Source organism: Triturus cristatus, chromosome 4_1 (assembly GCF_964204655.1).
Source record: "Triturus cristatus chromosome 4_1, aTriCri1.1, whole genome shotgun sequence".
NCBI classification, from domain to species: Eukaryota; Metazoa; Chordata; class Amphibia; order Caudata; family Salamandridae; genus Triturus; species Triturus cristatus.
In genome coordinates this window covers 1,195,284,588-1,195,311,255 of record NC_140585.1, presented here as the reverse complement: position 1 = coordinate 1,195,311,255, position 26,668 = coordinate 1,195,284,588, and the positions used below count along the sequence as shown (strand labels likewise).

Here is a 26,668-nt window from a genome sequence, read left to right as displayed (position 1 = left end):
AGGATTAGAATCACTTTTCCAAAATCAACTAAATTGATCCATCGGCTAAGTGGAAGGAATATCTTGAGATTCGGGATCAAGATGTGCTGGATTAAGGATATTTAGTGTATGTTTATGTAAATAAAATTCCTTTAGATTGTAAGATATTCTTTTCACGTCAGCGTTTGGAACACTTATCTCTCCGGTAAGAGCAGACCAAATGAGTGAGTGTGAGTGCTGGTGTTATGGGCCCCACCAATGAATGTACTGAGTGAAAGCGTTAGTGTGATATCTGGTCTGTGACGAAGGGAGGATTTGAAATTCCACGCTGCAGCAATACTCACACCGTTCTTTGTTTCCTGCTCATGCCACCTCATTTCCTTTTGCCTCTCGCTATCCCTCTATGTTCCTCTCTCACTCCCCTCACTCCCTGTTCTTTCGTTGTCTGTAATTGCATCCTCTCTCTGTCTTCTGCTAGTTTTTTTGCGGTATTTTTATATTGCTAACTCAACCCAAAGGGATTGAAGTGCTTTATATGAACACCAGTTACATTACACAAAGATACATTCATTTATTGGTAGCCTCAGGGAGATTAAGTGATTTGCCCAGAATCACAGGATGTTGCTCAGATGCCGAGATTCAAACCTGGTTCCCCAGCTCCAAAGTCAGCAGCTCTGGGAGATATGACACATCCGCTCTCCAGCAATTGGACAATGATCAGTACAGATGTAGTTTCCACAGGGGCCATCAAGTGCCTTTCCTTTCTGCTGTTACTCATGCTGCAGTTTCTTTCCCATAGGGAAACTCCTTTTCTCGAATCTAAAACAAAGAAACACACACACAGGACACAAATTAGTTTGAATCCATTCTAAATAGGCATGGGCTATCTTCATAGTTGAACACAGAAAAACATACTGGACAAAGCAATAGCATTGTTTTCTGTAAGATCCCATGTACAACACTGAAATAAATATATCTAACCACTGACGGCACTCCCTCTCAATCTCTGTCTTCACCTGAACTGGGCTGGGTGGATCTTTTGCACCTGTGGTTGTGCGCTTCGAAGGTGCAGCGGCAGCACCTAGGGAAGAACAGAGCTTGACAGAGAAACCCCCAGGATCACTTTTTATCTGTGTACATCTCGGTTCCACAACAATACCTATACGTGTTGATGGGGGCCTCTTGGTTGGTTATGTGGTATTCGTTCCGGATATAAAATAAGCGCTTTGCCGGAAATTCAAGTAAGCAGGAGCCCCGCTGCTGCAAACATCAGTTTTATGTCAGGTAATGCTAGACATATGTGCTCTGCCTTTATTTTGGAGGGAGGCGTTGTGGAAGCATATTTTACATTGAATTTGAAAATCACAGGTTTACATAAATACAGCGCTGCATAAAATACTCCCTATCTATCTATCTATCTATCTATCTATCTATCTATCTATCTATCTATCTATCTATCTATCTATCTATCTATCTATATTTTATATCTATCTACCCATCTTTTATCTATCTATCTCTTTATCCTTTATCTAGCTCTTCTATCTATCTATCCATATTTTATCTATCTATCTATCTATCTATCTATCTATCTATCTATCTATCTATCTATCTATCTATCTATCTATCTATCTATCTATCTATTGATGCTCTTGTTCCGTCCTCCAGCTTGTGAAAGTGCTAACACCAGCCAATGGTATTGGAGTGCTTTAAGTGCTCACCGGTGACATTGCACAATGACACATTCATTGTTGTAGCCAGGGGGTAGCATAAGTGATTTGCCCAGAATCACAAATAGTCCAGCAGACCCTGAGATTCAAAATGGGTTCCCCTGTAGGCAGCCCTGGCCATTACACCACATCCTCGCTTCAGTTCAAAGCTCCTCAACTGTTTCTCACTATCAGTTCTACATTTGTTCAGCAAGACCCTGTCAATACAAAACAAGCATTGGCAAAGCCAATAGATCTCGGCAATGCCCGAGCTATTTGCCTTGTCAATCTCAATGTTTTTTAGCCATGTTGTCCAGCAGCACATGTGCTGTTCAGCATGGCTAAAAGTCACTTAAAAAGCAAAATGTTGTGACCAGCTCAGGGCAGTCATATCACTTTTTTTGTGTTAGGAGGGGCAGGACAATGAAATCAAAATGGGTGGCGAAGAGACCCGTCGTCGGTTCAACCCCCTGTGAGTCTGTGCTTTCAGTAACTTTCAGGCATGCTGAACAGCAGATGTGCTGCTAGATAAGATGGCTAAAAGACATTCACATTGACAAGGCCAATAGTTCGGGCATCTTCTTTTGTTCTCTTCTCTCCAATCTTACTTTGAGACTGATTCATGGTTGTTATACACACCTATTGACTGCAGAGATTTATGGAATCATATTGTTCTTATGTGTAAAACTGGGGGGAAGAATGACTACATTCCAGATTGTGTGGTAGGAATCCCAGGCTTAAATCACAGCTTCTCCATTTGGCTAACTTGTGTGAGCCAAGACAAATTACTATCACTCTGTGTCTCATTTTCATTGACTGTTAAATTTGGCTGCATCTAGAAATAATTCTGTTATGATTGCAATATAGAAAAACAAATGCTTGATTAATTGTGGGCGCAGATGTGTGTGTCTTAGGTATTTGTGAGTATGTGTTGGGTACTGAGCTTTTTATGAGGTCACTAGAATCTTCCCTTACTAACTACAGTTAGTAAATGACAAGTGTAGACAGCCAGACAGGCAGCTGCGGCTACTGCTACTACGGAGTGGCGGGGCGGGGCGGCAGAGTAGCAGGAGTGTTGGACGGAGAGCAGGGAGGGGGGGTTTGAATAAAAAGAAAATACACGTACCTGTTCCCTGTGGCCGCCTCACGCTGTGGTGGTCCTCTGTTGTGCTGCTCTCTGCAGCCCCTGGAACAACAGACTCCCCATCCAATACAGAGGCTGCTCTCATACTATGAGAGCAGTGTGGGGATTGGCCTGAGCGGGCTGGATTTACGCTCTGATCAGGCACAGGGAGTCTGTGTCTTTCTCTTACCCGGCTGTACAATACAGTCGGGTTAGAGAAACGTAAGTGCACAGGTCTGTTTGGCCGGCCTAGGATGGCCGGACAAACAGATCTGCGCAGTTTGTAGTGCACAACACTTCTCCTTCCCCCTTCCATGGCCTGGCCCCGCCCCCACTACATGTGCGGGCTCAGAGCCAGCAGCTGAAAAATAAAACAATAGTAAAATATTGTTTTTGTTTTCAGCTGTTGGCTCTGAGCCAGTGGGGCGACACTCCTCTGCTATTGAGGAGGAGCCCACCTCTGCAGAAAGGGCTTCTAAAGCACCTAGACAGTACAGTTTTCAACGTAAGGGGCAGACGTCAGGAACAGAGCAGGTTTACCAAAAAGTGCCGAACACTAGAAGACCGTTTCCCAATAGCAACGCCCGTGCATAGGCTCCACCACCTTCTCTGGGCAACCATCACCTGTCACAGAGCATTTACCATTCATAGGTGAGTGGTGGTGACATCACAGTGAGACGAATAGAAAGCACTGTGAAGGCAGTCCACAAAGTAGGCCCCAAAACATGTTGTCGCATTTTATAGAGCATCCTGGGCAGGAAAGAAGAGGGCGTTGGGCCACGTAGAAATTGCACAAAGTGGGCTCCAAGGAGCAAAAGGCCACTTTATAAAGAACATTTTTCTTTTAGAAGAGGCCCCTCAAACATGAAGAGCAGGGCTGGCCTGGCTGTAGCGGGCACCGGGTGTTTCCCCGGTGGGCTGCCAGAGTAGGGGCCTGTTTTGGACCCCTGGGGGCTGTTTTTGTTACCAGTGCCGGTTTTATCACCCCCCCTGGAACAAAAGCAGCTGCAGTGTTTTCCACGCTCACCACCGCCCCGCGGACAGTCCGACTTAATTGCCAGGGCCAGTTTGCGTTCCCAGTGCAGCCCTGATGAAGAGCAGTACATAACTCATCTAGGAGGTGGTAAAAAGCTACATTTTTGCATTCTCTTTTCCACAGCTGTAACAATGCCAAATCGCTGCAGTGCATTTTTTTGGTATATAAATGCTTTAGTGTTTGGCCAGAGTACATTTGCTGCAACATTTATTTATAAGTGTTGATTCACCAAAATGCCTGGGGTAGCAAAAGTGACATCACATGTCCCTTGACTCTAATGACATCACAGGAAGTGATCATATTACCTTTGACTTGCCGTCACCCCACCTCAGCTAGCCGTTCCACAACTCTCTCTTTTTAGGTCTCGCCTGAACCAGCACATGCGGTGCTCTGGCGAGACTTTTAGTTAGTGGGCTTCAAAAAGCCGACCAATGCTTTTTGGGTGGCCTAGAGCACGCGGTTACGCGCACCGTTACGTGCGCCATCTGGCTTTCCTCGCATCGCTTGTGGGCACCCTTACAGCGCGCGATCAGGCACCATATGGCTTTCCTCTCGCTTGCTCTCCCAAGCGCCTCGCTCCGCCCCTCCCCCACCACAGAGCGCGTCTCGCGCCCGTGCGTCTTGTTTTACTTTGCGTCTTGTTTGAAGCGCTTATGTGCCTTAAAATAACAATGCTGCTTTTGTAAACAGTTTTTCTCCTAGTCGTCCACTTTACCACTACCTGCTAGCGCCCGAGGTCGTCGGACACATTTCCCCCTTTGCAAACTATTAACGCCCTCTTTTGAGGTATCGGTAAGTAATCATGCATTTGCAACGCAGCATCTCTGCCTAGCAATGAGGAGGGCATTCCCCTTTCGTGCCCCCTCCTTATTTACAGTCTGCAATGAATCAGAAAAGCCATTTGTGAGTCAGAAGGGCGTTTCCACCTCGCAAAATGCTTTTAGTATATTGTACATAACAGTTTTGCGTTTGCAAACCCTGGGATTTAGTACATAGGCCCACTGTCCTTAATGAGTGCACAATTGTTGCTTGTATAAGTTGAAAATGTTCCCAGCTGGGCCTGCAGGAGTCCTGTCTGATGCCTGCTGGAAGGCAGCAGCAGAATCCAGGTACCTGTTGTGGAAGGACAGCGATCTGTGTGTGGTTTCATACCTGCTCTAAGCCTGTAAACATGCTGAGGTTTTAAAACATCAGTAGTCTAATGTGCTTACGAATGTACAGACTGCAGGTGCATTTTTAACTAAATCCTCTCCGTAGAACGCCCACCTCCCTCTGTAAAGGGGCCTTTAACTCCTACCCTGTTTTGACTCATAAAAGTGGCCTCATCCTAACAATTGCGCCATCTGCCATCCAATTCAGAACCAATCACTGGAGCAGAAGCGTCAGTTCTCCATTAAAAGGACTCTTTAAGTGGATAGTTTTGGCCAATGTGACTGGCTGCTCTACTGCGCTTACTCATTCATAGTTTGCGTTGCATTTGCCCCAGCCCCCTCTGCTCCCAATCAACCACTCACAACAGGGCAGGATTGGTAATATGCCCACCGTCTGTGTTACCACAGGCCCTGTCTCCTTGCTCTTCTGTCTGTAATCTCAGGGCCTGGTCGAGTTTTCATCTGTTCCATAACTGATAAAGAACCCAGTGACTTGGAGTCCTGGAGTTATTGCGCTGCAAACTGTTTTCCTGCTGTTACCCGGCCAGGATTCCCAGGGGTTTGTATTCCTGAAACTCTGCTGTTGCCACAGATTGTAGGAATCCCTAAATGCCAGGCATACGTAGTGGACCCATATAGGAGTACATTTCTCTCTTTGTGCCCTTTACTTTTGTGATTCGAGAACACAATAAATAACTTTACCACTTACAGTACCCTGACTGACAAGGGCGCGTGGAGTTCCGATGAGGAGAGCCGGGGAATTGGAGCCCCGTGCAATCTGAAGGGATGTAACACATCTTTATGGAGGATTTATCGGGGAACGGGTGACCTGGAGGGTCAGATAGACTTGACAGAAGCTGCATTACTAGGAGAAACGGCCGTTTTATTTCAGAAACGTTAGTCGCGGCCTGACAGCGCCTTGAAGCTTTTGGCTCCTGGGTTTGCCAATATTCCAAAAATAGCCACACAAATGTCCTTGCTGATGAAACGTCTTGCATGTGACCCGCACGCCTGCCTCAGAGACACCGCCATTTGAATCTGTAATTGCTGTGCGTGTATGAACGAGTCATTTTGACAGTGCGTCCCTGTTCAGTCTGATGCCTGTTGTGGCTGCGCAGTTCATTGCGGACAGACAGACAGATGCATCGGTGCTTCACCGGTGATAGCCGGCACCGCCTGGCTGCCACGGCCCTCCATGGAAGTCGTGGTGGTCAGTCGCCCTCAGATTTCAGCCGCCCTCAGATGTCTGCGGGGTTTCTTAGGGCCCCCTTATGTTTGGTGAATGGTACCGTAAACCTTCTAATCCGCTGAAGCGGGACCACCTTGCATCCGCATGGACGTCTTCGAGTGGTCTCACTCAGTCTGGCTGTGTGATACTTTAATCTTGAACTAACTGGCTTGGGAGGAGGGAATTTTCAGATCTAACCCTCACTTCCCGTTGACATTTTACTTCCTCCTTTCTTCGACCTTCCCCTCCCCAACTCCTATCGCCTGAATCTATAGCCATCTGCTGTTTTTTTATTTAAATACATTGTGTTGTAAGCTACATTGTGCTATCAGCCCCATATCAGTTCAACAATTACATTAAACAAGCATTGGCATAGCCAATAGGTCTCTCCTTTGGGACCTTATAAGTATTTAGTTATGCAGCACAATATCCTTGGTGCAACAACATCAAATGTTGCATGGCTAAACACTTATAAGGTCCCAAAGGCGAGACCAATTGGCTATGCCAATGCTTGTTTTATCACCTATCACTCACCTGTCTTTCTCATGTGTCTCTTTCTCATCTCTCCTGTCTCCCCCATGCCAATTTTCATCCTCACCAATCTCCTTATGAAATCCCTTCTCTGACTTTCTTACCTGGTCAGTGCTGGATTAACCATTAATCAAAATAAGCACATGCTTAGGGCATCAAGGAAAGGGGGGCTCCACAGACGTTTTCCACTGCAGGATTTACCATGGGCCATATGGTGCAAAACTACAAATGGTCCAGCTGAACCTATAAAGGGGAAGTATTCGAAAAGAAACAATTTTTTCCATCTTACTGTAAGTTTTGTTTCATGTCGAAAAAACAAACGTTATTTTATGGTTTATTATTGTTCATATTTTGAATTAGATATATATGGGGGCACCAAAATCTTTTAAGTGCTTAGGCCCTCCAAAGGTCTAAATATGGCCCTGCACCTAGTCTCTTTTTCATCCTTTACCTGTCTGACACCTTTCTTACTCCCTTGTCTGTCTCTTTCTCACCTGACTCTGTCTCAATATCACCACTATATTTCTCACTTTTCCTCCGCCCACCTCTCCTTCAACTGTTTTTACTAACCTGCCTCTGTGTCTCTCTCTCTCTAAACTGTATAACCACTGTCTTCCATTAAGCTCTGTCCCTTTTTCAACATTGTCTTAATTTTCTCCCATTTTAGATGTCACTTTCTCACCTCCCTACTTCTTGGCTGTCTTTCTAAAGTGTCTCTATACCACAACTCCCTCTCACAACCGTCTTCCCTTCTCTCTGAGCTGTGTCTCTCATTGTCTCTATTAACTCTCTCACCTGTCTCCCCACCCTCTGCCTCTCCTTCTCTTTCATCAGACTCTTGCTCAGTGGCCTCTCGCCTCTTGCACCTGTCGCCCCACTCTCTCTCAGCTGCCTCTTTAGTGCTTGTCCATCTCTGAGTTGTATCTTTCTTACGAGTCTCACCTCCCTTCCTGTGCCTCTCGGTGATCTTTCATGAGCTGTCCCTTTATTACTTTCTCTCCCTATCTGTCTGTCTCTCTCAACTATCTCTTTTTCCTCTGCATCTATATATCATCTGTCATTCCGTCATCATCTCTCACCAGTCTTCCCCTATCGCTGATTCTCTTCTGTCGCTTTTTCACCTATGTCTATCAACTATTATCCTCACCCGTATCACTCTCTTTCACACCTTTCTGTATCTCTCTTAAGTTGGTCATCAGAGCTTTTGCCTCTCGATCTCACGTTCTTGGTTGTGGCCTCATCCTTTCCTTATTTTCCCCTCATTTCCCCTCAAAGTTTTTCCACCACATCTACTCTCTCTTGTCTTTCTTGCTCCCTTCACATGCTCAGTCGCAGCAGGAATCACAGAGACACCTTGTTACTGGTCTCCTCTCCACTTAAAACAGTAAATAATTGTTTTGCAAGTTTGGAAGTTTCCTCTGGGGCCAGGGGTCACAAGCATAGTGCTGGGGGGAGGGGGGCGGGAGGCAAGCCAGGGGTCTTAGTTGTGACCTGTGGTGACCCCTAACTGACATCCGTGCATTTATTTGCTCCATTCTTATTAAAGTGGTAACAATGGCACGTAACACCTATTAAATAATGAAGCTCAGCCTTGTTGTCATAACGTGGCTTGGCTGTCAGCCATGCGATACCTCCTCGGCTGCAACCTAGGTGTGCTATCTTTCTGAAAGTGTGAATGCCTATGCATTATCGGCATAGGAACAAAGGTGCATGGGCTGTGTCAGCGACGGGGCGGGTGGGGGCTGTGTCGAGAAGCACTTGAGTGACACAGAGTGCAGGGGTGAAAAGTATACCAGGGCGACAGTTTGAAAAGGGAACACACACTCATGGAGTGCCTCACACAAAAGAAAAAAGTAGTTCTTTGAAAAGCAAGCAAGATAAGCAGAGACACCAGCCAATCTAAGTGATGGAAAATAGTCAATGCTCCAAGGGAAGGAAAGCCACAAGATAGATAAGGTAGGGCATCAATAGAAAGTAGGTAAATAAGAGGAAAGCCAACCAATGGTAAGCAATTAGCGGGCTCGAAGACCCTGTGTGTTCATGGTAAGCCACAATAATCTCTCAACAGACAGAACATGCACTGTAGTGCCCACCACCTGCAACCATTGGCACAAATTAAGCACTGATTGATGGTCAGATTAGAGACCCTGCTGATCTAAGAGTTTTGACCGGTACCAACATGCTCATGTTGAACAGCACTGGGGAAAAAGGCGAGCCGTGCGGCACTCTATGACAACCGTTAGAGGTGACAACTGATCTTAACATTTCACCTGGGCAATTTTATTATAAGAAAAATCTTTGAACAACCCAATTGAGTCCTAGGGACTCCAGATATACTTGGCTGACAGTGAACCAATATTGTGTGGCCAAGATGGCGCTTGGTCAGTCAAACCTGCAAACTGGAGGCGCAAAAGGCCACAGTACCATAAGAGCCGTCAACTGATGGTGACTTTGAGCCACTCCTGGTTTGTCAGCAGCAAGAACTAAGCATTGGGGGAATTATTAAACGCCCACTTATAATTGGAGATGTCAGACTGAAGCCCAAGCATGCTTAGTGCTATTGGCTGAAGAAACAGGTCTGGCAGAAGGCCCCCATCCTGACAAGGGGCCTGTTGAAAGCTGTGCACCTTTGGAATACCTGTGTAAATGATATGGGAGATGTTGAGGGGCGTGATGGGCATGGCAGAAGTGAAAACAGTGGGTAGTCCATGTGTTGAACTCTAAATAGATCCTGTTTGCTTTGTGGCGCTTCAATAGTTCAATATAAATTGGCAACTGTAAGATGCCAAATGGCAGTGCAAAATTACTGCAAAAAGCCCATGAGTCCCAAGTGTGTAGGGAATGCTGGAATGCTACAGCAGGTAAATTCATTTTGCTGGAGTGCTGAAAATCCTTGCACTGCTATTATGCCCAGGCTAAAAGGTGTAAAGTGAGAGGGAAGAGCAGATCAGGGTCAAGAGACTGGTACTGAGGGGCTTTTCGTCTTCTCTATGAAGGTTCTTGTTGAAAATGGACAGAGCGCAGCTTTCTGAACATAAGTCTTTATTGGAGTCTCCAATGTGCCACAACACAACAGCAGCCTTGCCTCAGCTGAGCATCACTAACATTACAAGGCAAGCTCTCAGCAACTGTCGGAATGTTCTATAGTTCTACAAGGAAGAGGGGGCATGGAACATACTACTATAATTAATTAATATTACAACACATCTTCCCACCAATTGTTTAAAAAAACATGTACCCTAACAACTCCACCCAAATGCCCTGCAAGAGGAAACAAGCATTGGCATAGCCAATAGGTCTCGCCTTTGGGACCTTATAAGTGTTTAGCCATGCAACAGTTGCATAACTAAATACTTATAAGGTCCCAAAAGCGAGACCTATTGGCTATGCCAAGTGGCCGTGCGGCCGCAAAAGTGAGTGATCGCGATAGCGATCAAACATCAAAGCTAAAGTAAAAGTAATCGCGGTAAAAGTGGCGCGCGCGCCCGCGCACATGCACTGTAGCTCTAGGCTGGCCTGGTAGCACTTTTTGGAGCCCTCTCAATAAGTCTCGCCAGACCAGTGCATGCGCTGGGTCAGGCGAGACCTAAAAAGGACTAAACTGTGTACTTGAGCAAAACATGGCTTCTGGGAGCAGAACAAATGAATGGATTACTAAGTGGACCGGGGAAGATGCGCCAAGACAACATGGAGTCTTCTGGTAACCGTGGTGGGCCTGCCACCAACCTCTGGAGACCCCACAAAAACAAATCCCTTGCGATGCACATGAGCTCCACAAACATGCCTGTTACGTGTGTGTTATAATAGAGAGAGGTAGGGGCAGAGTCTGGAGCCAGGTGATGTATAAATAAAGCGCTGTGAGCCCGGGGTTCGTGTGAGTACACCCTGGTGCCTGTCCTCAGCTCGCTGCTCTGCTCAAGCCCTTGTTACCCAACGCTGACTCATTGCCCATTAGCTTTCGGCGCTTTTTAATTCCTGATGATGTTTTTTTATATCTCTGCATACCGAGAGCATCAGCAAGCGCTCAGAGGTGACGGAAAGAAGGAATGTTGTATAGGTGCCAAGTGAGCACATGATGTTTGTAACACCTTCAGTCAGTTATGACTTTTTAACCAACAACATGTTTGTATTCTGGGATTTTGAGCCAATACTTACATTGTTAAAAGTGAAACTACAAGTCCCAAAATGCAACGTGTTGTAATATGGACTCGCTTTAAGAAGGGGACCTTGCCTCAGATAAACATGGTGGTCCTATATGGAAAAAACGTGAAATAAATACATGGATGATAATCTCCTGTAAACGATTTCAAGGGGCTGGGCAAACGTTAGACCTGCTCTTTCATTCCCTAGGCCTAGGGGCTGTGAGGGAAGCCCCCAGCCCTCGCGGTCTCTTCTGTCAGTGGTGGAGTGGCACTGACCTCGAGGGGGAGGCCAGTCTCCCTGTGGAGGCCTGGTTTAACCCTGACTTCTCGGGAATCTGGGTTAGCCGCAACGCTGGCAACATAACTGATGTAACCATGTTTCACAACAGGGGGAGGGCAGTACCAGGAAATCACATCATGAATACTGGGTACAGAGGCCGCTTTGGACGAGAAATGGGTGCACCGGAGGTGAGACGCTGCTGTATGACAGGTGCACCAGAGGTGAGACGCAGCTGCAAGATGACAACACACAGGCGCGTGAACCACTGCCCTATAAGGGGCACACAGGGGGCGCAATCCTGCATGCCGGGTTGCCAGGTGCTGAGGTAATTGTTGAGGCTTGAACACAGGGCTTTACGTGGGATAAAAAAACTGGGGGATCTCTTATAGGGGCGTGGCCGTTGCAACTAAGGGCGTGGCTTAAAACGCTTAGGCTAAAAATCTGTGCTTAGCATAGAGCGCTGCCCCACTGGCATGTTGCTGCTTCTGTCCATTCATCCAGATATATGACACAAGTAACATTACACCTGCAACATGCCCGGATATTGGCTTTGTCAATGGTTGCAAGTTGCATAAGATAAAAAAGCTACAACTATGACTTTGTTATGTATAATATTGAAAATGGTTTCATGCTTGTGGGCGAAGTTGTGGGGTAAGGTTAGAGCAGCCGACCTTCAAGCTGAGAAAACAAGTTCAAGCCTGACGTCCTGTGATTCAAAAAATGATTGTGTCCTTGTTAGGCTTGGGCTAAAATTCCGTTCCGCTCGTGGAAATTGCGATAATTTGACATTTTCGCGTTACGCGGAGAGTGCGAAAATGTCAAAATTTCCGCAATCCGCATCTTACCGGAATTTTTTTTCTTGCTCGCGCTGTAAAAAAATACATTCTCGCGTGCGCGCGATCGCTTTACCTGAATCCCCGCGTTCGCCAACAAGTTTTCCCGATCCGGTCGCGTTCTCCACGAGATGTTGGATTGTTGGTAGCCATTTGCGCTGTCTCGCGACAGTTCGCGCCCGCATTAACGTCATTTGTCTTTCTTCTCGCGATTATGCACCGCGAGAGTATGAGATGATTGAGATCTCGCGCCCGTGAGCAACCGCATGGGTAAATTGGTGAGCTGCGATCACGCAGAAAATACCACGAACGGGCGGGAAAAAAACTTCCGCATCTTCGCTATATTTCCGCGTATTTGCGGAGATTTTTAATATTTTCACGATAGTTTGCGAAAGTGAATTTCGCAAATTCCGCCCACCCCTAGTCCTTGTGCAATGTAACTGGTGCTCATGTAAAGCGCTCCAAGTTTGCACTATATAAAATTGAAAAATAATTCTCTTTGAAGTTACATCAAAAGCAGTGACTTTTTTTTTACACCCTGAGGGTATAAATGGAGAGCCCAATAGGGACCCATTTTTACACCTGATTTTAAAAACTGCTGTTGCGGAGCACCGGGAGGACCCGGCCCACTTAAAGCCCTGCTTGGCCAGAGATGTTACTGTCTTTTCTGTCCAATGGCCCAGCATTTCCCATGTAATTATGGATTTACCATGAATGCCTCATAATCCATCATCTGCAGCTAGTGTTGCTGCCACCTTTCCAAGAGAAAAATACCGGCCATTTGTTGTTTTTTTAAGAATCTGCAAAGGCCTGGTCAGGATTCTAAATAGAACTTTAAATAAAATCGTTAATATTCATTTGTAATATCACTATTCTGCCTTTGTTTACTTTAATTATCAGTCCGGGATCATAACACGCATCTAGAACACATTTAAAAGTACTTTCCATTTATATTCGGAATACATATTTAGAGGCATGGACAGATAAGGGCAACACATGCCAGCCTTTGGTGATTTTTGACATTAAAATACCGGTGGTGGGGGCAGGAAACCGGTGCAGCCTAATTTACAGATTTCAACAAAAAATGTTTCTTGGTTCAAAAGTTACTAAAAAAGTGCAACAGGTACCATCGGAAATCTTTTCCAGAGGTAAAATGGCCATCTTTAAGTTGATTGATGTACTTAGGGAGTAAACTGGGATCTTTCACCCAGACAGCATCTATGGTAAAATGGCAAACTAACTAAATCATTTTGTCACAAAATATGCTGCTTTTTTTTCCTTTTTGTGCTGCATAATTAACTCAAACATGCCGCATAATTAAGCCCTTCCTTGCTGCTGACCTGTTGTGGAACTGCCAACAGTGCATACTTCTAGGTCATGCACAATAGCCATATAATTCGCTCTAACCCGGTCAGTATTCCTGACACCCTCATGGTAGCACAAAAACAAGTTGATGGATAGAATCTTTGAATTAATCTCAAACACTGACAATAGGTCTGGGATGCGTTTCAATCCATCGTTTTTCACCCACCATGCAATTCTAAACAAAGGCCCACCTGATTCAAACCAGCGTGGGAGCTGATTTCCTTTCACTTTAAATGCATCGCAATTTGGGCTTATGCTAACTCGCGTTGTGTTTACAATAACCTCCATCTTGTAACGACGTCACTAAGATAACGTGTCATTGTTGTAATTTTTTTTAATTTCAAAGAAGAGTTGTAAGACTCACACTAATAAGCTGAAACTGTTCGCAAATGATCTCTTTGCTATGTACCAAGGACACTTAAACTGTCCCAGGCTATGGGCAGACAATGTATCCACTGGACTGCTGAACTAACTGTGGGAGTGTCCGCACATTCAATGTAGTGCTACTATGAGAGAATCTTCAAATGTAGGTAGAAAAAAGATTCTTATTGCTTGTTCTCTATTGGTGCATACCTTGAGAAATGTGCATTCATGTAGAATGTATGACTGTTTTTGTCTAAAGATCTATTAAAAGAAAGTCGATTTCTACGGGGAAGGTACTCTTTTTCTCCCCATTCTTAGAAGGTGAAATTATACTGGATTTCACCTATAACTGTATTCAGATTTTTGTAGTTATGGCCTATTGGCTTTGCCACTAATTAACTGATGGCATATTTTGGCCTCCCACCCTGTTCAGAGAGACCTGGGGCAACGACGGACAGAGCGGGGCCTCATTCGCCTGAGACAGGTTCTAGGGTAGGTGAGGTGTAATCCCAGATTACGTTGGGTGATGTTTGCACCCTGTGATCCAGAGGATTGGAACCTACTGAGGTTGTATTGATTCCAACCTTGATTTACTTATTGTATTTTGTTTGTTTTTGTTTCTTTACACTTCACTATTGGTAGTGTGAACACTGGTTGCAGTAGCTTGCTTTAGACAGACACAGGTCCTGAAGAAAGCCGTGGGTAGTATACACGGATGGCTGAAACATGTTGACCTACGACTAGCAGTCACTAGGAAGTACTGCTACAGTTTTTTTGCACTGTTTTTAATAAAGGTGTGATGAGTAGATGCAACACTCAGGATTTTTCTCTCACCACAACCCTTTTTTAGATTTCACTCACTTTTTTGCACTGCACTATATAGGACTATCCATCTTGGATATAACTATCTTTTGTTCTTCATGTGAGGTCGATATCCACCAGTCCAATTGAGCAATAGAGCTTCTGACCAGCGAGGCAGTGTCCGTGATCAAGAGACAGTCCTCTTATACTGGATGGATGACCAAATGATATGAATGATCAAGAGAGCTAGATTGATACGAATCCATGCTCCATTTCAAGAGTAAGATTGATGGAAATCCATGCTCTGCTGTGGAATTGGCTATGTTGATCCTTTGAATGGACATCCTTTTCTCTTTTCTCCTGTGCTGCCTGACATTAGACCCCCAGTTCTTTTTGTGTGTGCAATTGAGTTAATAGTGGGGATTGGAACTTGGGTAGGTCGGTAAAAAACTTCCCTTAGATCCGAGTTTTCTAAAAGTATTTTTGATATTTTGTAATCTGCCTATAATTCTTTATATAAAACTTTGAAATTTCAACCCTTGTCTGTCATTCTTATTAGAATGCTTATCACTTGCTCCTGAACGTATTAGAGTGACGGCTCCAGTTGGGGAGCACCAAAGTCCATATTGGGACTACACCGCTCCTGGCCCTAGTTGTTGGTGCTCCCCATGAACTGTATTTGGGATAGAGAAACGTGCTGACACCAGTACCAACACTGCTTCTCATACGAACAGTCCATCCCAAACTGCCAGGCAAGACCCCCTCCACAAGGGACCACAAGCAGCCCCTGGCCAGTTTTTGCCTGCTTAGGTCTCATCAGTGAGGTATAACTGAGTTCTGTAGCAGAATAAGCACAGGACCCATGTCTGGTCTGGGCATACCCATCACACTTAGGACATAAATTGCAACAACAACAACGTGATGGATGGAATTTTGAATTAATCTTAGCCAGTGGGTGGAACAGGGTCAAGCTTGTGTTGCCTATGGTTGGGTTCAAACTGAGGTGGCTTGTTGGGCAATGATGGGCTGGAATGCTACGCGAAGCGATTGCCAGTGGTTAGACTTATTGCAAGTATTCCTCCCATCACTTTGTGTGTTTTTGCTGTAACCACCCTAAGTGACAAGGGTATGCCCAGATGTGGATCCCATGCTCACCTTTATCACTGGAACCAAGCTACGCCCGACTGATGAGCCCCCATATGGGCAAAACCGGTCTTGGGTTGCTTGTGTTGCAGTCCATGGAGGACCTGACCTATCAGTTCGGACTGGGCTGTTCCTATTGGAGCAGGGTCATGACTGATTTGCATATGGCTGGGACCAAGCTGAGATTGCAAGTGGTTAGACATATTGCAAGCATTCCTCCCATCACCTTTTATGTATTTGATGTACAAGCCTCATGGTGGCAGCACGGAACTATAGCCAAATAGTTTACAAAGCATACCTAACTCAGCATACCAACGTACACATTGGAACCATTCAGTACAAGTTAGCTTAAAAGCACCACACCATCATCTGCACAATATTGCATCAAGCCCACATAATTGTCTTCCTGAGCCTGGCACTGGCTAGCAGTTTACCCAAAAAAACATAAAGACTACAAAGTATTTTGTCACTCACACCCACATACAAAGCAAACTATAAAGTTACCTGATGAGCAAGATGCACACAGCGGTGGCTCTTCCGCTATGGCGGAGGAGCATCGTCTCCCCTGCCAGCAGCCGCAAAACTCAAAAAATAAAACGACAATAACAGGGTTATCATTTAATTTTTTAATACGAATGAGTCTTGAGGGCGGGTCAGACAATGACAGGCTGGAGGGGGAGCGTTTCAGGATTGCTGTCAGTGCGCATGTCGGTTTGGTCAGCCATCTTAGGACGGCCAAACCGACATGCGCACTGCATGTCTCCAACCCAAGCTGCATTGCTGGGTTGCAGACATGCAGGCACAGGCTCCCAGTCTCTTATGCACGAGAGCAGCATCTAGATTGGCAGCAGGGGAGTCTGGGAACCTATGCAGTGCAGCTGAATAGCACAGAGTCGGCGAGCGCAAGATAAGTGGTTTTCTTTTTTTTTGTGATCGACTGTACCACCCCCCCACCCCTCCACTCCACCACTCGGCCCTGATACCAGCTGCCACTGTGTACACACTCGAGGACTGCAGGCATAAAGGAACATTGAGACATCTCAGGGTCAAGTAAGTCTGCAGTTGGTGGTCTAGTGCACTGGTTCTCATATAACTCTTGTGCACCCAGCCGGCCATGGTCCTTCAGTTAGCTCCAGGTCTCTCCAAACACTACCATAGCTGACTATGGACATCTTGGCCACATGCTTGATGTCCAGACCGATGGAGGCGGTAAGAGGGCTTTAGTGAAGAACTGAAAGTTCTCCGGGAGCAGAGAGTGATTAAAGGTTCATAGAGAGCCAGTGAGAATGTCCGTCAGGCAAGGGTCCCATTGCATGCCCTCTTGTCATCATAATTGAGAACAGCTGGTCTTGGCTCTCCAGCAGCACGTGGCTCTAGCCTGGGTCAGTTTCCATATGCGCTGGCAGGCTGCAGAAGCTGACAGTCGTAGCGCTAATGTCCTCTTTATTTGGGAGTTTTGCGGTCTGCAGACAGATGTCCATATGGACACTTTGGTGACCCCAGGGCAGGGTGCTCTCCCAACCTGGTCCCATCTTTGAGGAAACAGGCAACTCACAGTTTCTCATACAGGAAGGACCAGCGCGCATCACACAGGTCCAAGTCTGAAGTGTAGCTCTTGAAAGTACCAGCCAATGGGTTCAGAATTTATTCTGGTTTCTGGAGAGCTGGACAATCACCCAGCTCCAGTTTGTGAAAAAGGAGTTGCAACCAGATACATACAGATGGAAGAAAGGGTACTGGTATGGGTGACTATATGGATTTTAAAGGAGTAGATGGCAGACCTCACTGTATGGGACATTAAAAAGGCAGTTCCCCACTACCCAAGCAGTCACCATTTAGCCAAGACAGAAATATTACTCACTTCTGATAGGATTAGCATATTGGGTGCTCCTCGACTGAGCTGAATCTGCAACTTTAGAGCAAGTACGTGGATGGTCTTTGGGATCAGAGACAACCTAGGAACACAAGGATTGGCAAATCAAATAGCTATCGCCTATGAGACCTATTGGCTGTGGCAATGATTTTTAAATATGCTGCACAGCAGGGTGTCTGCTGCAGAGCATGGCTAAAAATAATGTTAAAAAAGTGCTATGACACGACCATCGAATCATTTTGTAGGCACACACCAACACGGATGAGCAACCCTACAAAATGAGGTGAGCATTTATTTCCTTTATATTTACCAATCCAAGATGGATTAGTTCATACAAAGCTGCACAAAATGTGCATTCTTATATATCTGTGATGCACTTTTTGGTTGTAGTACTTATGCGCTTTCAAAGGGAAAAAAACAGGGGCGTGGGTTTGGGGTGGGAGGGGGTGTGCAACGAGGCAACATGGAGAGAGGGAGTGTGGGAGAAAAGGAAAGAGGATGAATGTGGGTAAGAGAAGAACAACTGGGCTAAAACAATGGGGAAAGAACAGTGGGAGGTGGTTGTGGAAGCACATGGACAACAGAAGGTAGGCCGGCAAGGATGGAGAAGCACACGGACAACAGGGGTTGGGCAGGCAGTGATGGGGAAGCAAACAGAGAGCTAATGGTTGGTAAGTGAGTATGGGGAAATACAGACAAAGGAGAGTGGTTAAGACTGGGGAAGCCTGGACCGCAGGATGGGGAAGCAAGGACGGCAATGGCAGGTAGATGGGCGGGAAGGGCGCAAGGATTGCAACTGAGGGATGGTGGGAAAGGGGAAAAAACACAGGCAAGAAAGGGGAACACAAAGTACGTGAGAGAGTCAGCTGGAAAACACATGCACTCTCTAGAGTGCTTAACCAAAAAGAAAAAAGTAGCGCTTGAAAAGGAAGCAGTGGAAAGACTCAAGTAATGGATTCATTCTCTGAAGGGAGGGACAAACACCAAAAGAGGAATGTAGGATAGTGCCCCTTCTTCTATGGTTATCCCCAACTTTTTGTCTGACATCTAATGCAACCTGACTTGATGTGCCCTGGGTCCCTGCCAATCTGGCTCCCATGGGCCTGTGTTCTTTCCAAGACTGTACCTTTCTACCCACAATTGGCACATCCCTGGCCACAGGTAAGCCCCTTATAAAAGGTACCATGGGTACCCAGAGCACTGTCACCAAGGAAGACCTCTAAGGGCTAAAGCACCTATTGTGCCACACTTAGAGACCCTGCGCCTTAACCCACACACACTGCCACTGCAGGCTGCATGCTTTGGAGCAGAGAAAAGTGAAGAGTCAACATGGCACACTGTGTGCCATGCCTACAACCCACTGCCTGAGGATTAGGTAAGCCGCCCCTCTAGCAGGGTGCACTAGCCTCGGGTGAGGGTACAGTGGCATGAGCCCTGTACCCCAACAGTGTCTAAGTCCATACTTAGATATAAGTGTAGTAAAGCCAAAAAGAGTATATGGTCTGGGAGTTGGTCATTATGAACTCCACAGCTCCATAATGGCTTTACTAAAACCTGGGAAGTTTGGTAGCAAATCTCTCAGCACATTAAACCCACACTGATGCCAGTGTGGTATTTAATGTAAAATGCATTCAGAGGGCATCTTAGAGATGCCCCCTGAAAAATGACCAGCCCTGGTGTGGTTCCTAAATGGTTGCCTGCCATTTGCCACCACCAGACAGGTTTCTTGACCCCTGAATAGAGAGCATCCACTCTCTGGGTCCAGAAAAAATGCCCACCCTGGGCAGAGTTGTCATGCCTCCTCCCCCAGGATGGGCTGGGTCCACGAAGCGGAAGCTTCAAAGGCCTGCCGGCTTTGTGAGCCGCCCCTGCCTTTTGCTGACCCCCCACTTTAGGTGGGAGATTTGGCATGAAAAACAAGTTAGGAGGAGAGGTGTGCCCACCTTTGCCAACCCCACCCCTCAGGTGGGGGAAGCGAGGTGAGGCACACATCTCAGTCCTCTCCATCTTGAAGATGAGGGGATCCGGCCAATTAGAGAGAGGCTAATCCCCCCCCTTTAATGGTCCCCACCTGCACACCCCTTTTAACGCCCCTAATTCTAGTATTTAGGGGCCACCCTGAACCTTGCCACCTGAGATTCGAGGAAGAGAGAAGACGGACCAAAGAGCTGTGCTGACCCAGGAAGAAGAGGACACCTACTGCTTTGGCCTCAACCCTACCAACCTGTTGGCTTCTGACCTGCTTACATCGAAAAACCCGGTGTGTCCAGCAGCCTCCCAGATCCTGGATGACCTGCCCTGCACTCACCTTACAGACTGTCTTCCGTGAGCACCAGATTTGTTCAACAAGGACTCCAAGACCAGAATCCGTATTCCAGCGACTCCGCATTTCGGCTCCACTCTGCACCTGATGACCACGGCCCAAGTTTTAGTGGCCCTACACCACGAGGAGGTCTCCCCAGGGATCCTGGCCTAGGATCTGGTGATGCCCGACCTCCCTCAAGCCTCAAGACGAGGCCTGCAGCCTCAACCTGAAGCGTCCCCTCCAACCGCGACCGGAAACCCTGACACCAGAAGACACCCCTGCACCCGAAGCCCCTCGGGCATGGGTGGCCCAACCAACAGTGTACAGGCATCCCACAAGAATCCAACGTACCTCTCCAGATGGTGGTCGCCGTCAGCAAGCCTCCCTGCCCAAGCCTGCAGTAACTTTGCCGAACCAAAGGTCCCCATTGAAAAGCACAGGGCCTCCGACGTCTCCTTGGCACCCTGCACCCGGCCGCCCCAGTGCCGCTGGTGGTGCAGCTCCTGTGCTGAACGCTGGCCCTTGCAGTGCTGACCTTAACCCCAGGAGCTTTGCTCTCACACTCGAGTGGCCTGATCATAAGCAGTCTCTAACGGAAGAACCACTTAGCCGCATCGGGTATCATTGGACCCCTGCACTCTGCACCAGGCGCTGGCCAGAATTACAGGATGTTGAGCCGGCGTGTATCTCCAGCTCCCGAAACAGCAGCTCTGGTGGCTGTGCCACATCCTCTTTAAGTGACGTCACTGCTGCCTGAGGGGCACATAGGAAGTAACTTTTATTGTATGAAGTGTAAGCAGATGCACAAAGGAGGGGCATATTTGTCGTACACGCTTTGGAGATTCCCAGGGACAGCCATATGTTGTTTATGTAAGGTTCTGCACGAGGCAGAATGCCACACTGAGTTAGTACTGTGACTTGGTATGATTATACAAGTAGCACAGTGTGATCCTGTACAGAGCCATCTTCTCCTGTAGGACTAGACCGGTCCAGCAGTCTGGTACAAGGATACAGAAACACAGGGTCTGTCCCCTTGAGGTTAGAATTGCTCTAAGTAGTGTCACAGGAATACAACCAGATTATTTCATCTCCATGCGGGATTTGTTCATGGATTACAAAAGGGTTTTCAGAGCCACCAACAGGGCCGTGTGTGTCAGGGAATTAGTCCAAGGGTAGCCAGCCTATCTCCTCTAGGGGTAGATTGGCTCTGGCGGTGTAACACAAACTGACGGGGTCCCTTTCAGAATGTGGTGCGCAAGCGCGACCACAGAGTCTCCCAGATCTTCCAGATATACATGGGCTTTGGGCTATGGAGACCCCCTCAAGGTCGGGGTCTCCAAAGAGCCGCAGGAGTTGGAAAGGCCTGCATTACTTGGGTACTAGTTCAGGTAAGGTCAGCACGTCATCGCTAGCACTAGACAGCGAGTCTTCTCTGGAACTAGATGGGCTCGGGAGAAGCCTGTCACCTCCAGCACTCCTGGGACCAGTGCTTAATTCGAGCGGTGGTTTCTAGTGCTCAGCACTGGCACTTAATTGTCAACACGGGGACTTATGATAGTCAGTAGGTGGTGCTGTTTTTCAATTTTGTGATGAACACAGCAACCGTTTCTTAATAATTCTATATACATTAAAATGACTAATATCTGCCACCCAAAGCTAGAAAAATGTCTGATTTGTCAGTAGTAGCGCAATGGGGTGGTGCAAGCTGCTGTGGTCTCCTCACAAGGGCCCTGGCACTTATTTAATTACAAATTAAGTACTGCATGGGACCCTGGGACCTGGAGCCGGGATAGACAACCATCCGCCTCTATGACTCTGAAGTTGACCAGGCGTCCAGAGTAGGCTCTGCCCACACGAAACCTCACATTCTGGTACCCCCCCCCCCCCCCCCTCCTGGGTGCTTTCCAGCCTAGTAGAAACACAAGATCTGCCGTCTTCCTCAAGAAAGACACGCTGTGTGATATCCCCCAGAGGAAGAAGATGGCGCAGGCCGCTGTCAAGGAAGGGACCACGCGCACAGACGAGCCAGATTTAGAGACAGAAGGGAAACGTTCAGCTCCTGCATTACTAGTCGTGGCTCGTCCCGGAGCTCGCCCCAGGGCTGGGATGTTTAACTCTTAGAATAGTTTCAAGGAAGTGGCAGAGAGTTTTCTTCGAATGATATCGGAGTCAGCTTTCTAAGAAACTCCTCCTCTCCCATGCCCCACGCACCACTTTCAAGGAAACGAGGCGTCACTGGAGCAACTTCTGCAAAGCTGGCTACAGTGCTTCTTACATAAAATGTGTAGATTTCCGCTGAGTAAAAAAGCACACAATTCTGGGTCTCGGTGCATAATTTGGGCTAGAAAGGAAGGGTAGAAAGAGGCACAGACAGACACAGGACTAACCAGCCGTGGTATTCTGCAGCCATGGCAATCTACAGTGCCGGGGACAGAACCAGAGAAAAATGATGGGCCCCACAGCTTATCATTATTATTATTATTCACAAATTAAGCATTGCCCCTGCCCGTAAAATACTTCATCTTTAAATCAATATGTAAACTACTAGGCATTGTCCTCCATGCCTCAGTCAGTCGCCCTTGCACACGACCTTTCCCAACCTTCATTCCCAAAGTGGAGCCTCGATTACTTACTTACTGTCCGTTATGCCAACGGGTATGTAGGGCTGGCACGAAGGACCGCCACTTCTGTCCGTCTCGGGCTAGTTTGTGTGCGGTGCCCCAGCTGTGGTCTTCAGGTCTGTTCCCGCAGTTCGCCTCCAGGTGTTCTTTGGGCTGCCTCTCTTCTCTTTGCTTTCTGGGGTCCAGGGGAGAGCTGTTCTTGTAATAGAGTCTAGTTCCCTTGTGATGGCGTGTCCTGTCCATCTTCATCTTTTTCTCATAATGATGGTGTCCATGATCTCCTGCTTGCATCTTGTGAGCAGTTTAGCCATGGCCCGTGCAGGTAAGAGCTGTGGGGCGGTGGGGCCGGGAAGGGGTGCTTTCGGCAGAAGACAATACGGGAACATTATTTATTTATTTAATTTTCCCTTGTGGTCGTCTGTCGAATCCCCCCGCAACCCACCGCTCATACCTGCACGGCCGCGGTTGGAACAGTGCCTGGTTGGAGATGGTTTGCGTCTAGAAAATGTGTACGATTCTCCCCAGGTTACTGGTGTGGAAGGCTGACAGATTGGTGATGTCACTTTTCATCAACCACCACCATTCTGATCCATACAAGAGTGTGGACAGAGCACAACTCTGGTAAAGTCTCTACTGTGATGGCCTCCACACATTGTTCAGCATCCTCAAGGCATTCCTGGCTTGTTCAGTCTGCTCTTGATGTCACTGCCTGCCCTTCTGTCATGTCCGATACTACTGCCGACGCAGGTGAACTCTTCAGTCCTTGCTGGGTTCTCTCCATCCGCCTTGATTGGTGAATGGTTTTGGATGTTGAGTGGCTTGACTTCTGATTTCTTCATTTTGATCTTCAGGCCCACCAGCTGTGCGCAGATGTGGAGGTGAGCTTGAGTAGGATTGTTCAAGTGCCTGACTTACGGTAGAGGAAGGGGCAGTTGTTGTTTAAGCCCAGTCTTAAGGGCCTCAGTGCCTCAGACCCCTCAGGCTTTTTGGTCAAATAGTTTTCCAATCTAGGGGTTTGTAAGGCTTTATAAGCAAAGCTCCCAGTTCTTAAGTTTTTGCTGATATTTACACATAAATACAAACAGAAATACAAAGCATTTCCCTGTCTCTATTTATGTTTAAATATGGAAAAAGCATAACATTTGTCTCCTTTTGCACAAGTATCAAAAAGACTGCCAGATCAATAGATGCAGAGGTTGACAGGTAAGCAGTGCAGGAAATGAGGGGGATCCAGTAGGATAGATCCCATATTAGTGAGACAGATCTGGGATCTGGGATGGTCCTATTGAAATATGCAGACTTTGTCCCAGTGTACTTTGCAGTCACAGCAACATATTCAGTGACAACCACATTTCGTTTGCATTCAGAGCAACAACCTACATGATGATGGAGGTTTCTTATTTCACTTCGAGTTGGGACCAAAACAAATGACTCTCTTAAATGGCCATCAGCACTCCTTCTGTTCTCCAGGCTGGGGAAGGGCTGGAGCCTGACATCTTGATGCCGATAAAATGAAGGGAAACATAGACACTCAGCTTGTCACTTCTCAAGTGCTTAAGAGACATATTGTAATTGGGAGGCAGGTTTTTGAGATATGCATACAGGGTAAGAATGCCGGATGTATCTGTATGAGTAATTATCATAATAAACAATTAGATGATACTTGTTAATTAATTTTTACTTAATTTCCCTTAAAGCTCTCATCATACCAATGTAGGGTGTCAGAGAATTATATATAGCATGGATAATATACATACATACATAAGGCAAAAAGGGTTACACTTTACAGGACTCGCATATCATCCATACTGGTAGCCATTACATGTTAAGAACACTCGCTCTGGACAAAGACAAAGTCATGATTTAAAATGGGGTTGTATGTACTAAAAAGTCGCCATTACTGGGCAGCATGTTGCACTTTTTGCTGTGCAGGAAGCATCTTAAACCTGCTTTGCAGGAAGCATACAATTAATAATGCTATTCTATGAAGAGTAAAATCTGTGACACAACCACACACAGATCTGTCCAGCAAGTGCATTAACACCCAGGTTTATCTTACTGTAATTATACTCTAGAAAATACTATGTACATACAATCTTTTCAGTAAGGGCCTCAACCCATACTCTGTTTTAAAATGCAGACTCTTTGAGAGAGTTAAGTAAGCCAGGGCATATGTATTGGTACATTTGTCCTGGTTGCCAATTTCTTGGGTGGCGAGTCTTTGGGGCAGAGTTAAAAAGAAAAAAAAATATATATATTTTTGTAATTATTTTTATTAAACATAGAACATAAAACAATACAATACAGTGCATACGCTGGATGCCTTGACATAGACATCAGTTCGCAGGGTCCCACATTTCCAAGCCCCATGCATCCCGCCTTTACAGTCATCAGAGTCTAGAGTACTGTCTTCTTCATCAGTTCCCTGTTTTACCTGGGCTATCCTTTGAGCCTCTGCACTCTAACTCCTGTATTTCACCCAAGCCCTCCCATATATTATTATTTTTTTTTAAACTTCTTTTTATTAATCACTGTTTCCAGCTTATCCAGAACGAGGGACATGCATATACATTTTTCAGCATCTATAACCCACATGCATCCAAGGCTTTTAACCCGACATCCCATTATTTGGACTCGATCTCACTACCCGTGAGCTGAGTTGCTCTCATTTTTAGCAACAGTATACTTTTTTGTTAACAATATGACCAGCATCTTAAAACAACAGAGGAGCAACGATAATCATAATAGGGAATCTAGATTCCCCACCCCCCTCCCTCCACCCTCGTGGCAGCGACAGACAGGTGGCACAGTACCTCTAACATAGGTAAAAAAAATTGCGGTGCACCTAAAACCGGTTTGTGAGTCATATGTTCAAGGTGTGATAGGGCGCCTGCGGGGATGTTACATTGGCGGGCATTGGAGTGGGCCAGTGCTCAGCGCGCCATGTATACTCTCATTCTCACCCTCATTCACTACTGTGGACATTTCCGTCAACATTTGTCCCCATTCCATGAAATCACTCTCTGCATTCTCATTGGTCCATACTGCTTTGAGACGACATTAATCAACTACCCCCCAATCCACCAGGTCATCTCTCCATTTTTTCCACGTTGGTGGTGCTGGGTGTATCCAGTGGATCGCTATCTGCCGTTTCACCAGGACCAGCCCTAGTGGCGCAAACTTATAGTGCATCCTGGTCCCTTTATATGGCATCGGTAGCACACCCAGAATACAGCGTTTTATGGAGCCGTGGCTCTGCTAAGAGACAGCACCACCTGGTCCCTGTACTGTTGCAGGCGCGGACAATCCCTGACCATGTGTATGAACGGGGCGGGGTCTGTGCCACATAGCTGACACCCAGAAAACAACCCTGGAGTGAACCGCGCTCGCCGCTGAGGGGTCAGATATGCGCGGTGGAGATAATAGAACTGGATTAACTTGAAATGTGCATTACTTGTAGCTTCCGCTACCTGTGCCAGTGCTGTCTTCCACACACCGTCCATTAACGGGACCGGTAAGTCAATGTCCCATCTTGCCCTGATCATGTCTAGATGTGACCCCCAGCCCTCCTTTAATGTTTTATATATGCGGGAGATAAGCCCACGACTAGAGCCCGGGTCTAGCATTGTTACCAACGTGAAGGACTCTCCAGGTTCATCAGGAAATGTTGTCTACATCTCTTATACTGTATTTTAGCGTGCTGTTGAAATTGCCCTGGTGGCACCTGATACCAGCCCTGAGCTTCTTGAAAGGTCATGAACGTGCCATTCAGATAGAGATCCCCTGCGGTCCCACAACCGCCCTCATACCAATTCGAGAGATCCATGACCTCTTGAATATTCTGAAAGCCCTTCAACCACCGCAGCGTTAGTGTGCTAGCATACCCCCAGTATCTTTTCCCATTTGCGTGGGCAGCCTCTGCTCTGGTGTATTGTCTGTTCCGCTCGTGGACACCAATTGAGGTCCTTTTTCAAGGCCTCCAGTGTTGAAGCCTCCCCCACACCCCATGCTCGGGAATATTTCTTTTGGCCACTGCTCCTGCCAAAGCAAATCATATTTTGGCCCATTTCGGCCAGATTGCCTCTCCTGTCACTCACAGGATATGCCATCTTGCCTCCACTGGGACCTGTGTTGCCACCACTGTTGCCATCGCCTCGGCCAAGCCATTCCAGTACCCTTGAATCCTGG

At 46.8% G+C, this 26,668-nt stretch overlaps 1 long non-coding RNA gene across 1 annotated transcript in view; it reads right to left on the bottom strand.

Moving 5' to 3' along the window:
• Positions 1-202: 202 nt before the first annotated feature.
• Positions 203-26,668, bottom strand: part of LOC146856366 (uncharacterized) — a 74,045-nt gene continuing 47,579 nt past the window's right edge. The window contains exon 3 of the long non-coding RNA XR_014981470.1: positions 203-798. This is a non-coding gene — a long non-coding RNA (uncharacterized LOC146856366). The remainder of the gene's footprint in view (positions 799-26,668) is intronic.